Source organism: Heteronotia binoei, chromosome 6 (genome assembly GCF_032191835.1).
Source record: "Heteronotia binoei isolate CCM8104 ecotype False Entrance Well chromosome 6, APGP_CSIRO_Hbin_v1, whole genome shotgun sequence".
NCBI lineage: Eukaryota > Metazoa > Chordata > Lepidosauria > Squamata > Gekkonidae > Heteronotia > Heteronotia binoei.
In genome coordinates, this window is record NC_083228.1 from 93,457,468 (window position 1) to 93,471,488 (window position 14,021).

Below are 14,021 nucleotides of genomic sequence, written 5' to 3' on the forward strand. Positions count from 1 at the left end.
AAAATCAAGAGGTTTGTCATCACAGAATTCTTTGGTAGCTCAAACTTCTATATCAACAGCAGTTGGTGAAATTAGGCAGGTGTCCATGTTTACTTTCCTTTAACTTGACTTTGCATTATTTTATTCTAGAAAATCAACTTGAGAGAAAAATTAAAATTAATTTTATTTGTGCTGCATTCTTTAGGCTTGTGTAGACAACTTTAATATGATCATTTTTCTTGACATGTTTTGATTTCTAAATGTGAGGTATGATGGTCTAGTCTCTCAGGAAAAAATCATATTGATTTTAGCTAGCAATTAAGTGATGTTTCATCCAATTTTGATTTTTTTTTTTTAAATATACCCACCTTTTAAACGACCTACATAGTCTTTGACCTACATGCCTTGGAGATTGTCTGCTCTTTCCCTCACTCTTAAAAAAAAAGGTAGTCCCCTGTGCAAGCACCAGTTGTTTTCGACTCTGGGGTGATGTTGCTTTCACAGCATTTTCACGGCAGACTTTTTATGGGGTGGTTTGCCATTGCCTTCCCCAGTCATCTACACTTTCCCCTCAGCAAGCTGGGTACTCATTTTACCGACCTCGGAAGGATGGAAGGCTGAGTCAACCTGGAGCCGGCTACCTGAACCAGCTTTCGCTGGGATTGAACTCAGGTTGTTGAGCAGAGGGCTCCGATTGCAGTACTGCAGCTTTACCACTCTGTGCCATGGGTGCTTTACCAGGTGCTTGCTCTTTACTGCCTGTTTAACCCTCTGCTGGAAGTACATTTATTAAGCAATGTTAGAATTGTTATGGAAGGATTAGATATAGCCTTAAAAATAAAACAGTCTTATTTATGGGAATGGAAATACTTAATTGTGCTTTTATTATGCAAGTTGTTTTGCCCCTCCATATTATTTGTCATGTATAATGTTATGAAATATCCCATGCTGGAATGGACTGGATTGTATTGCCTCAATGACAGCAGCTAATGTACTGATGACCCATTGGAATCCTTTACTTCTCCTAGACAGACAAGAAACTGGAGCATTTGGATCACTTTCCTCATCAAAAGAAAACCAGTAGGCCCCAGAAGATGTATGTTGATGGTAGTTTATGTACAAGAACACTTTTGTCCCAATCTCAAAGAAATGTGCATTATAAAGTGTGCCTCCAGTCCAAATACTGGGGGGAAAGTTCCCCCAAGTTGAAAAGTTTAATAGAAATATTTTTATAATACTACTCTTCATTTGATAATAGTGAAATGTACAAAGTACATTTGCTGATAAGTAATCACTTAATATGGTTTCCAGGGCTGGTGCCAGGCTTTTTAGCACTCTAGCCCTCCACCAGGAAGGCACCCCTCACTTTACCCACCACCTATGTCTGAGTACCCCAACCCCCTCCATGGTGGCAGCATGCCCTTACTAGAGAGCTGCAGGCACTCCACATCATCCACCATACACTGCTGCCGCCACCTCCTTCCTTCTCCTCTGCCCAGCTGTGCTTGGCTCAGCCCGGTTGGCAGCTGCTGCTGCTGCTTGGGCCAGCCAGGGAGCCTATGGTGTGCACATGCTCCACCTTGGGGCTGGCATTGTAGGCAGGGTCGAGGAGAAGGTGAGGCAGTGAGGGTAAGTGCCCCGGAAAAAAAAATGTCCCTTTCACAGATGCTGAATGGGGTATTCTTTATCAGGTAATATCACTTTCCTCCAGGCCCAGAGGCACTCTTGCCAAGCCCACAGAGGACTCACTGGAGCAGCTGCCAAGCCATGGCACCAGGGCGCAGGGCCAGTAGTGCCAGGTGCAGGGCCAGCAGGCATCGCCGGGCCCCCTCAGCAACTGCTGCCACCTTCAGCCAGTGTGAGAATCACACAGCAGCTATCTTGGGTGCCCGAGCACATGGTGCATGCATGTCCTCTACAAACACTCCTTCTGCACAAGCGTCCTACCCAGAGAAGGCCCTAATGGATGTGTGTACAGTTCATGGTTGTTTCTTGGACTGTTTCCTGTGGTCAATCTCCCTGTGTGCCCCTGGGTCTAAAAGTTTGCTATTTCACCCATTCTGCTTCACAGGGCAGGCTTTGTTCCCTGCCGATGGAGAGGTTGTTGCTGTTTGTGTGACCACTTCATGCTTACTGTGAAGGGAATGCAATGGAGGAGGGGGTTTTAATGGCAAATAGGCCATGCAGGCACCCGGCCCAGTTAGGCAGCACTGCTGCTGCTGGTGGGGCTTGCTGGGGAAGCCACCACTGCTGCTCCACGTCCCTCCAGGGAGCCCCATGGCAAGCAGCAAAGATGAGGGGTGCGTGCACACCTGGCCTGCAGTGGGGCACCCTTTGCTGCCAGAGCTGCTGCACGGGGAGGCACAAAGCAATAGAAGGCAGGCTTCCCCTCAGGTGGTGTGCGGGGGAGGGGCCACCACTGCCCCAGTAAGCCAGATGGTGCCCTAGGCAGTAGCCTACCTGGCCTACTGGGTAGCACCAGCCCTGATTGTGCCATTAAACTGTAATTTTAATACACCTATCCCCATATTTGAAGTACAGTAACTGTTAGATGCCTATCTTAAAAATATTTCACCAGCAAACTTTAGATTTTGATAGCTCTAAGAGTACAGAGGTGGTTTAGTTGCACTATTTCAGCTCTGTATGCTTCCCACCTCCTTATTAATTTCACAATCTTTGTCTTGAACCTCAGAAGCATATGGAGGGAAATAAGCACTTTACACAAAATCAGGTTTTATTAGTATAACTGATTGATAATGCCCTGGTAATACAGAATATAGCTTTATCATCATAATGTCAGTGATAAACACTCTATCCACAATGTTATCTAATCTTCAAAAATGCAAAGCATTGGTTAAAGAGTTGCTTAGAATTCTACGGAGAAAGTGGATGTTCACTGAATATTAGGTGGTTTAGTTCAGCAGAAGAGGGCATTGCTGCTGCATGATAAATGAAGCTCAAAATAAATTTACATGAGGGACTGAAATGGTCGTTTCAAAGTATGATAAAGGAAATAGCAATATATCACTCTGCATGTACCAGTCATGAATGATAGATTTTGCATTCTGTTCTGATCGTCCGTAGACCTCTCCACTGTGCAGAAATCTGGAGGCTCAGCTTATCTGTAATTTTTATTATGTGCATAAAAGTAACTGCCAAGTAACAATTCTTAAGAAAGATTGCACAACAAAGTCACAGTATTTCTGGAACAAGTACTTTCCTTTACTGCCATTGCTTGCTTCTAAATGCCTTCTGTCTATGCCTACTCTTAAGAATGCAAAGAAGATTCCTGTCAGATCATGCATCTTGTCTAGCATTCTTTTCACACTGGTGGGCAACAGATATTTGCAGGGCTGTATGGGGTGGGGAGGGGAATTGTCCTCCCCTGTTCTCTGCGTAAGTTCCTGGTGTTTAGAACTAAGTTCTCTCTAAACATAATCTATTTTGGTACCATGGCTAAATAATCATTGATAGGAACTTCCATAAACAAATCACACATCCTCAAGTAGGGTTGCCAGCCTCCAGGTGGGGCCTGGATATTCCCCTCTTTTACAACTTACCTCTAGTTGGCAAAGATCAGCTCCCCCAGAGAAAATGGCTGCTTTGAAGGGTGGATTCTATGGTACTGTACCATGCTAAGGCCATTCCACTCCCCAAATCCCATCCTCTCCCAGATCTACCCCCAAAGTCTTTAGGTATTTTCCAACACTGACCTGACAATCCTAAGTTTAAACCAGTGCTTTGGTATACATGCTGCTGAAGTGACCATGGGCTTTATAGTTCTTTAAATCCATCAAATAACCATTGATAGGAAATCCCATAAGCAAATAGCACATCCTGAGGGGCTATAGTTCAGTGGTATAGTATTTGTTTGACATGTAGAAGGTTCCAGGTACAAAACCCTGGAATCTCCAGCTAAAAGGATGTGGTAATAGGTGATATGAAAGACCTCTGCTAGTGACCCTAGAGAGCCACTGCCATTTTGACTAGACAGCACTAACTTTGATGGACCTATGGTCTGATCCAGTGCAAGGCAGCTTCATGTGTGAGAGATGGTGACAACTACTGTGGAGGGACAAATTTATGGAAGATTTTGTTGCCTGTTAGCCACAATAACCAAATAGGATCTCTGAGTTCAGTGGCAGAATATCTTTGACTGTCAGTTGCTGCAAACAGTAAACATTAAACAGAAGAGAGCGGATTATCTTGGAACCTTCTTGTGGGTTTCCCAGTAATGTCTGGATAGATGCTGTAGTAAACAGGATGCTAGACTACTTGCACCATTGATTTGATCAACTATGGCTTTACTTATGTTTTTTATACAACCCTTACTGTGCAGGTGAGTGAGTCTTGGTACTGAGTGGCAGGATATGTTAGTGACCTTGAATGCTGTTGGATTTTAAGTAATCTTGAGTTGTTTAATATGACTACAAAAATCATGACATCCCTGTGGTACAGTTTGTAATGTGCTCATTGCTCCATCTACATCCTTAACCAGAATCTGTAGAAAGACTTATATCATCACATTGTTTCACAGTCCACTCTTTTTCTTTTCCTCCTTGACTTAATTTCTTGGGAAAGCAAGTGCAGACATGAAGCTTGCTGTTGTGTCACTAAGGAGTAGTGAATGATTGTGTGCAATTAGCGTATCTTGTCCGTGGGATCTGTAGTACTTAGTATCATTTATCCTATGCTGTAGTGGAGTCAGAATTGATTTATTTGACAGTTAAGAGCATGAGGGTGTAAGAACAACCTTTGCATACAGTTATTTAAACCTTTTTGCATGGATAAGAGCAACCTGCCAGCTCTCCTTGTCTTAAAAAAAAGTAATGAGGATAATATTTAGAAAGATGCATATGCTGCATATAATGGGCTCAGGGCAGATCACAACATGAACAGAACAACAATTGAAAAACCCCTACAATTTAAATTTAAAAACAATACAATAAAATTAGCAAATCAAAACAATAGAACAATAAAACAAATAAGGTGCATTATCAGGCAGGAAGGACACATTTCACAGGGAACAGCAGTTTTCAGCCCAAGATGAAATGATGGTGATAATAAATAGGGTATCACCATAGTCTGTAAAGCATGATCTCCCAACAAGGGAGGCCATTCATCTGGCAGGTTTGTATGCAGTTTCCTACACCCTTTGTCAATTAGTCCTAAGAAGAACTGTTTGTTTGATTCCATGTGTGCAGTGTAGCCAGGAGATTTTATGATTGTCTGGCAGCCAAAAGTTCTAGCTCTTTAATGTTATTTACAGGAATGCCTGTAGCTTTTGGTAACAGTTTGATTTCCCTGAGATTATTTGGAGTGCTATTTCCACACCCTGTGGGACCCACAGATATAGCCATTGTCATTTAAGTTACCACAGTGACATAGAAAGCTGCATTTTAGGTTGCAGCAGGAGGGCAAGGTAATCAGTTGTGCTCCACATTCCCTTTCATCTGTGGAAATTACTGGTGGATCAAATCCATTGTTTTAGTATTCAGCAGTCTCTAGAAGTAATACACTTTGTGACAAAGAATTCCAGTTTATCTTTTATGGGACCTTAACTGGCTGTGGCTAGTTACAAAAGTGATGTTAGAAACTGGATGTAGAGTTCCATGGAACTACCAGCTCATTGGCTTGGATCCAGACTAATGTTTCCATGTAGCATGACTTTCCCACCCCACTCCTCTTACCCAGGAACAGAATTTCAGGGGGCATTTTGGGCTGCTGCAGGAAGTTGAAGATGGGAAAATCATGCTGAGTGGATATTGGCTCTTGCACCCATGGAACTGTTAGTTTGGATTGGGGAGCAGGAAAAGATGCAAAAATGGTCAGCCCAAATGACCAAAGCTCATTTAACTTACATGTAAAGCCAAAAAGAATTTAGGGATTTTGTTTAGTTGGAGGAGGCATGAAGTAAAAGATGTCCTCTTGTTTAGAGGACACTCCTCTTCTTTTACAGTCTGTTCCATGAAATATCACAATTCTTCTTCTGTCCAGTAAGAATGGCTGAAGTATATGTGATCCTATGACCCTTTTGCTTCTCTTATATTTTGAGCTGATTCTTTGGCAACTGTTAGAAAATGCTGAAAGAAAAAAAGGCAAATGAACTCACAACTTGACCTTGGCAATACATCTGGAGAGGGTGCATGCTTGGAATGTAAAAGGGCATGTGTGGAACAGGATGGGGTCATGGTACTTTGGAAAAGAGTTTACAGTCACCAAATTTTATATGACCTTGATAGTAGCCATAGGAAAGAAGATGCAATCAATAGCTCTTCTGCCATGAAGAGATAAGTAAAGTTAAAACAAGATGAAAAGAGAAGTGAAATGCATGAAACAGCACAAAAAACCCCTTGCCTTTAATTAAAAGTTCCTTTAAAGGAAAGAGAATGCTAGACCAACAATTTTTTTTTAAAAAAGTATATATATATATACTTTTAAAAAAAATTGTTTGTCTATATATGATAAAATAGGAGAATGGTCTGCTTAAAAATTTAGTGGGATTAATTTTCTGGAATTATTGCTGTAACTGAAAGGAGCAGAACTTTACATTCTCATTGTGAATTAGTAGGTCATAAGATTCTTCAGAATCTCAAGCTGTCTTGGAAAACAGTTTTCATTTTTTTAACTAGCTCATGTCTGCTAAAAAGCTCTTCATGAATTTACTGGAATAGCAGACAAGTTAATTGAAACAGGATCTCAGAATTATAAATTTCTTAAGAAGAGTCCATTCAGAATCCATGCTGCAGGAGTTTTATATTATTTTGGATTACCAAAAGATGAATAGAAACTTTTCTATGTTAATTATTTTCATTGTACCAAGGGTAGAATTTTCATTAGGGTTTGTAGAATCTTTCGGGATCAAGTGCCGTGTTCTACTGGAGAAAGTTTTCCTTCCAGACGTTTCGTTCTCAGCTGCGGAGAACATCCTCAGTGGCGTTGCAGCCGGAGCAGGCGCTCAGACCTTCTTGGCTGCTGTGCATTGAGTGGGGCCAGGGCTGCTGGAGAGCTGCTATTTGTAGGCTGGAGGGGGTGTGATGAAAGGGCAATTGGAAAGGTAGAATTTTCCTTGGATATGCAGTCAGTTATTTCATTCTCACCAGTGATATGTGGCAAGAAATTTGCTAATCAAAATCTGACCCAAACAATGTAAAATTTGTAAAAAATAAAATGCTCTGAATCCAAGCAGAATTAATTATGCTATTTGGGAGCAAATGAAAGTGTCCACTCTCGCTGACTGTTCTTAAGATTTGCTGACCGGTTTTACTTTTTTTACTTAGAATTACCCACTTCAAATGCCATTGACTTTAGTGGACTAAAAATGGGTGTGTCTCTGTTTAGGATTGTACTGAGAGTTACCAAGTATGTTCATAAGATTAGCATAATGGCATGCACCAAAACAGTCTATTCTACTTCCAAACAAAATTATCCCTATTATTTCTTTACATAGCATTATCTTTTTCTGCATATAATTACACCATTTCACTGGTTTGGTAGGGTTTTTTGCTTCTACATACTAATGATCACATAAATAATGTTATTCTCTAGAGCAGTAGCTCCACCTCTTAGACAAGGTCAAAAGCCTAGCTCACACTTTTGTCATAGTAGATACAGAGTTCAATCTGAAGTTTGGCCTCAGTCTTCCCACCTCCAGTTTGATGTAGTGGTTTGGTGTAATGGTTTGGAGAGCCAGTTTGATGTAGTGGTTAAGTGTGTGGACTCTTATTTGGGAGAATCAGGTTTGATTCCCCACTCCTCCATTTGCACCTGCTAGCATGGCCTTGGATCAGCCATAGCTCTGGCAGAGGTTGTCCTTGAAAAGGCAGCTGCTGTGAGAGCCCTCTCCAGCTCCACCCACCTCACAGAGTGTCTGTTGTGGGGAAGGAAGGTAAAGGAGATTGTGAGCCGCTCTGAGACTCTTCAGAGTGGAGGGCGGGATATAAATCCAATATCTTCTTCTTCTTCTCCCCTGTTAGAAAGTCGTAGGGGTCCAGTACACTGCTTTGCGTGAGGCCCATAATGCTGTTAAGATGGCCCTGCCTCACCAATGGGGTCGAATGGCTCCTGTGGGCAGGGGCCACCTTTGCTTCACCTGGAAGGGAAGAAGGCAGCAGTGTTCCTTTGCCTTAATGCTGGAGGGGGAGGAGTCAGCAGTATATAGTGCTGTCCCTTTGCTCCAACTTCCTCTTGCTGCCTTGTGCTTGCCCCACCCTCCTGTCCTGTATGCAGTGTAGTCTGTGCTGGTTGCCATCTGTGGAGCAGGTAGGAATTTTTTTCACCCTCCTTGAAATTGGCGGCATGGGGTGTGCTTTTCACCTACCTTGCACTGCTTACAAGTTTTTGCAGTCGAGTTTCCCACATTTGAGGAAATCGCAAAGGTCAGCAAACCCAGAAAGCAATGGATGAGCCTCACCCTGGGAAAACCTCCTTCGTGATCAAGGTGTCTCCCCTGCCAGGTAAATATGCACTACTTATAGTGGAACAATGTTCTAAAGTTGGTGAAGTCAGTGTTTTAGATCTGTCACTTTACAAGCGGGGTGGGGGTGGGATTGGTGCAAAAATAGGTTAAAAGGTATGGTGAGCACCAGAAAGCACCTTCCCTGTTTGAAGGATAAAGGGGCCTGTCAGGATCCACCTGTGGGTTTTGCAGGTAAGGGTGGGAAATTGTGACTACCTTTGAAGCTACCCTGGTGGGCCTATGTCCTTGCAAACGACATGGCTCAGGGTGGTGGAGCCCTGCTAGGAGTTGGTTATGCTAGCTGGGGGCAAGCCAGGTGGTAAGGCTCACATGAAGAGCAGGGTGCTCACCCAGTGTTAGGCAAGGAGGTTGTTGGCAAGCCAACACCTTCCTTGCCTTAGTTTGCACTCAGGGGTTTGCCCTTGCTACAGTAGCTGTAAGTAATCAATAAAGTTGCCCACAGTTAATCCCAACTCTTATGTTTGCCTCTTTATTCCCAACTGGGGGGCAATAAGATGATTTAGCCAATCTTCCTGGAGCTTTCAGTAGGCCCTGTACTAAGAGTAGGGTTGCCAAGTCCAATTCAAGAAATATCTGGGGACTTTGGGGGTGGAGCCAGGAGACTTTGGGGGTGGAGCCAGAAACAAGGGTGTAACAAGCATAATTGAACTCCAAGGGAGTTCTGGCCATCACATTTAAAGGGGCAGCACACCTTTTCAAATGCCTTTCTTCCATAGGAAATAATGAAGGATAGGGGTACCATATTTTGGGGCTCATAGAATTGGACCCCCTGGTCCAATCGTTTTGAAACTTGGGGGGGTATTTTGGGGAAAGGCACTAGATGCTATACTAAAATTTTGGTGCCTCTACCTCAAAAAATAGCCCCCCCAGAGCCCCCAATACCCGCGGATCAATTCCCCATTATTCCCTATGGGAATCGTTCTCCATAGGGAATAATAGAGTGCCCCATAGACATTTCCCTCCCCCCTCACACTTTCTAAAGTGGGGGGAGGGCCTCCAAACCAGGGAATCCACTGCCCCCTCCCTCTCTCCCACACACAAATACTTACTGGGTCTTGTTCCTGCAGAACTTTACTTGCTCTGAAAACCAAAGCAAAAGAAAGGGAGGGGCTGTTCTCTGAGGAAACTGTTACTGATCCTTTTCCATGAAGCCTTTCCTGTTTCCTGCTCAGCCTTAAAGGCACACATTTTAAAAACTGTTTGCAGGTTTCTAAACCTGCAGGAGCTCTAAAACTACAGGATGACTGTGGGGGCGGGGCTTCCCCCGCCGGCCAGCTGGCTGGGGGCAGGGAGAAGCCTGTCAAAATGGGGGATCCCCCACTGGGACCTGGGGATTGGGAAGCCTAACTAAGAGCCCTGTAAGTTCTTGAAGGATTGGCTACATCAGGGGTAATATGCAGAGGAGTTCCTTCTACAAAAAAAAAATGTGCAGAGGAGTTCCTGCTACAAAAAAAGCCCTGATGATAGCAAACAAGGTAATGTTTCTTTGTGTAATGGAAATACTAATTTAGCATATGAGATCTTTTCAATGACTATATTTTATTTAAAAGTACTAAGGCTACGAGGAAATTTGATTTACAAATTGAAAAGAGAGAATATAGGCTTTTCCTCACACTTGATTTACTACTAATCTTCTTGGAAGCTGATCCACAAGTACTAATCAGTTTTGGCATGGTTCTTCCACATGTCCAAATCAAAAGAGATAGTCTTATTCTTTGTTAAATCATCCCAGAAATATCTACTTCTTTATGCTTTGCAGGTTAAACTTTTAATGGCCTATATAGCTGTTCAATTCCTGCAATTTGAGAATGAGGATTCCTTGGAAAAGAGCTGCAATACTTATATTGGATGGTGGTGATAGATGAGTTACACCTGGAAATATGTTTCCATTTAAATAAATGGAAACAACTATTAGATAGATTTCCTAATACAACTAGCTTTAATTCTGAGGTGAGTTTTTGAAACCTCCTGAATTTTTATTCATTACTTCTTGTTTGCTACAGTTACTCAACCCACAGTGTAAATTTTAATCATATTGAATACTGGTGAATTATCCGTATTAGAGAGAACAATGCACATTGATTGATCTTCTCTTTCTGGAATTTAATTTGCTCCAGGATAGCAAATATATCTAAAATTTCAGGTGTTTGTTTTTAATTTATTTTTAAAGTTAGTTTTCTTTCTGCACTTAGGATAGCCCCAGTATCTACTTCCTTCTGGAAAGCTTGACTGGCTCAATTAATATCAAAGGAATAAGTTCAGTGGAACACCTGACTGGCTCAGTTGATATCAAAGGAATAAGTTCAATGTAATTTAACAGAAAAGAAAGTCAACATTAGGGAAAAAACAAAAAACAAAACGAAGAGTCATGCAGAACCACATTTAGCCAGTACCTTTTGCACAGGGGTATTACTTATTATTGGGAATGGGGAATGCTGTGGTATAGGTCTTGGAAGCCAAGGAAAGTCAGTACTTAGATGGGGCACCACCAAAGAAAATTTTGCAGGGGAGGCAAAGACAAAGCACCTCTGCTTTTTACTTGCCTTGAAAACCCCTTGTTGAGGTTGCCATGCTGGTTGTGACTTGATGGCACATACAATCATGCTATTCATTATGTTATACATTATATATTATAATGTACATACATGAGATGGTTAGACAGTGTTATCGATGCAACAAACATGAATTTGAGTGAATTTAGGAGGACGGTGGAAGATAGAAGGGCCTGGCATGATGTGGTCCATGGGATCACAAAGAGTTGACTCAACTGTGTGACTGAACAACAACAACATACATTCATATTATTTATTATCATTTTTTATCTCAGTTTTCTGCCCAATGGGAACCAAAAGCAGCTTACGTTTTTCTTTTCTTCTTTTTATCCTTACAATGGTCCTGTGTGTTAGGTTAGGCTGAGTGATATCAAGGGTGATATTTATAACTGAATTGACTTACCATTGTTCTGACCTATGGTTTAGTCCTCATTCTATTTCACGGAAATGAGTTACATCTCATGGTGAGAGAATCAAGTAGGTATTTAATATGCAGTTTCCACATAGAGATAGTCTTCATTTGGAACTTTGCTCCATATGGTTAGAAATAATGTGCTTTTTGATGGACTTCAGCATGAAAACAAACTTCAGTTTTAATTTAGCCTCCAAGTAATTTAAGAAATGAAAATTTACGAAGTACTATAGGAGAATTAAATTACCTGGTCTGGTCCCAAACTACTTTATCACCCACTTATATTTTAAAGCATTTATCTCCATTTTAATACAATACTTTCATTACAGCTGAGCTCTTAATCAGACAGTGCAGCTGGGTAGAAAACAGCTCAGTTTTTGTCAGTTACAGAATTTACTGTTCTTAATGCTAATTGGGTGTGGGTGCTAAGGTGAGGCTGGAGCAATTCAGGCTTCATTCCAGCATCTGTGGGGCTGAAAATTTATATTGTCTATAGCTTACTGATACTATATGTCATTAAAACTGAAATTATTTTAGTCTATCAGTAATTATATGTGCACACATAAAATAGTGTTACCCAAGTCATTGTATAAAATAGACTTTATAACCAACCATAACTAAAATATTGTGTGTTGATTTTTTTAAAAAAATTCTGTTTAGTATTGAAGAAACGCCTCATGTTTTTAATGTAATTGGAGAAGAGATGTTAACTTAATTCTTTGCAATAGATTGAAATATTCAGAATCATTTATAGAATAATATATTTTGAAATCTATAATTGAGTAATTTGGCTCAACTCTCCTAAAGACTGTGTGACCAAAATTCAGTGAAGCATGCATGGGAGCATTTGCATGCATTACTTGGATTGCCAGACCTGGGGCTACATTCCCAGAGTGCTATTAAGATACACTCTGGTCTCATCCAAAGGATCTTCTAAGATGCCATAGGAAGCTGAAGTGAAAGATATTCTGGGCCCATGCTGACTCCTGCACTGCCCAGTTTAGCCTGCAGCAGCTACTCCAGCTGTAAATCCAATGCAACCTACATGGTGGGAGAGGGGGAGGGAATCTTCTTGTCCACAACCTCCTCCCTGTCATCTCCCCAGATTCCAGATAGCAAGGTGTCATAATAGTGAGATGTGAAATTCCTGGCATTAATGCTGGGGAACAGTTTACCTTAGCCTATTTGAATCAAAGAAGCCATTGAGCTTCATTGGGCAGCAGAAAATACAGGAATCCAATTGGAAAATGAGGCTAGTGGCTATATAATTGCCAATGTTACTGAAGGTAGAAGATTTTGTTGCCCTTTAATATTATAGATTGGCTACTCTGTACCCAGTGCCAGAGCTTTTGGCACCCTAGGTGAGATCCCCTGTCCCTCCACCCACATCCTTCCTCCCTCTCAACAGTGGACAAAGCCAGGCAAGGTGAAGGAGGTGGTGAGGGCGAGCACAGTGGTGGTGTGGCAAGGCTCCTGCCCTGGCTCCAAGCACCTTGGAGCCAGGGCAGAAGCCTTGCCACATCGACACTCCTGCTCAGCCTTCCTGGATCTTTGTTTCTGCTGGAATCACAGACCTGGGAAGATTGAGCAGGGATGACGGGGCAGCTTGTGTGCTCTGAGGCTCTGAGAGCCTCAGAGTGCACCCACTGCCACACTGCCCCCTCTCAGCCCCTTTGCTTACTCATTTGCTCCCCTCCCATAGAGATGTTGCTGTCTGGTCACACACTTTAAATATGGGTGAGAGGAGCCATTACTGCAGATCAAAGTGCCCATCTAATTGTGGCTTTTCTTTTACAAAATTAGGTCACAGATGTTTTCTTTACAATAGTTATTTACTCTCTCGATGTAAGCATTGTTCTCTCAATGCAATAATTTAAAAAGCCAGAGGAACCCATTATTTCCCTCTTTTTACATTGAGCATCATTATTGTTTCAACTTAATTACAGAAAGTACAGCAACTTCTACCAGGATTGCCAGCCTCCAAGTGGGGACTGGGTTTCTCCAAGTATTACAACTCATCTTCAAACTATAGAGATTAGTTCCCCTGGATAAAATGGCAGCGTCAGAGAGCAGAATCTGTGGCATAACAGAAACTCTAGTTGAAATCCCTCCACAGACCCTGCTAAGCTTGCGACACGCCAGCTTCTGCTGGGAAATCTTCTGCTGCTTGCCTCCTCTCACTTGAGTGGCAAGATGAAACGACATGGTTCATTTTTGTGCATTTGTCACTTTGATGATTTTATGAGGCTTCATTTAAACCCCTGCAAGGTTTAATATGTTTTTATATTAAACACATGTACTTTTGCTCTCTGTAGCCTTCAAAATTAGCATTCTCTCAGTGCCACTTAATTGTTTAAATTTATATGAAGCAAGCCAGTCCTGAATGTCTTCTCTAACCAGATGTAAAAGCCTTCTGAATTTAGGTGGCAAAATGCTCTATTGCTGGCAAATGCTCTCTTTGATGTAGTGGTTTGGTGTAGTGGTAGGGTGGCCATAATGTCTGAAGGCCAGCCAGGGACACCTTTGGGGGGGGAAGGTAGGGGTGCGCGCGCGCCGCCGGAAACAGGAAGTGACGTCACTTCTGGTGATGTCATGCCAC

At 42.1% G+C, this 14,021-nt stretch overlaps 1 protein-coding gene and 1 pseudogene across 1 annotated transcript in view; one reads left to right on the plus strand and one right to left on the minus strand.

The window, feature by feature from the left end:
• The window catches only part of CLSTN2 (calsyntenin 2), a 715,214-nt gene that overhangs the window by 258,143 nt on the left and 443,050 nt on the right, over positions 1-14,021 (plus strand). The gene's annotated exons all lie outside the window — the stretch shown is intronic.
• On the minus strand, positions 8,308-8,443 carry LOC132574519 (U1 spliceosomal RNA; annotated as a pseudogene).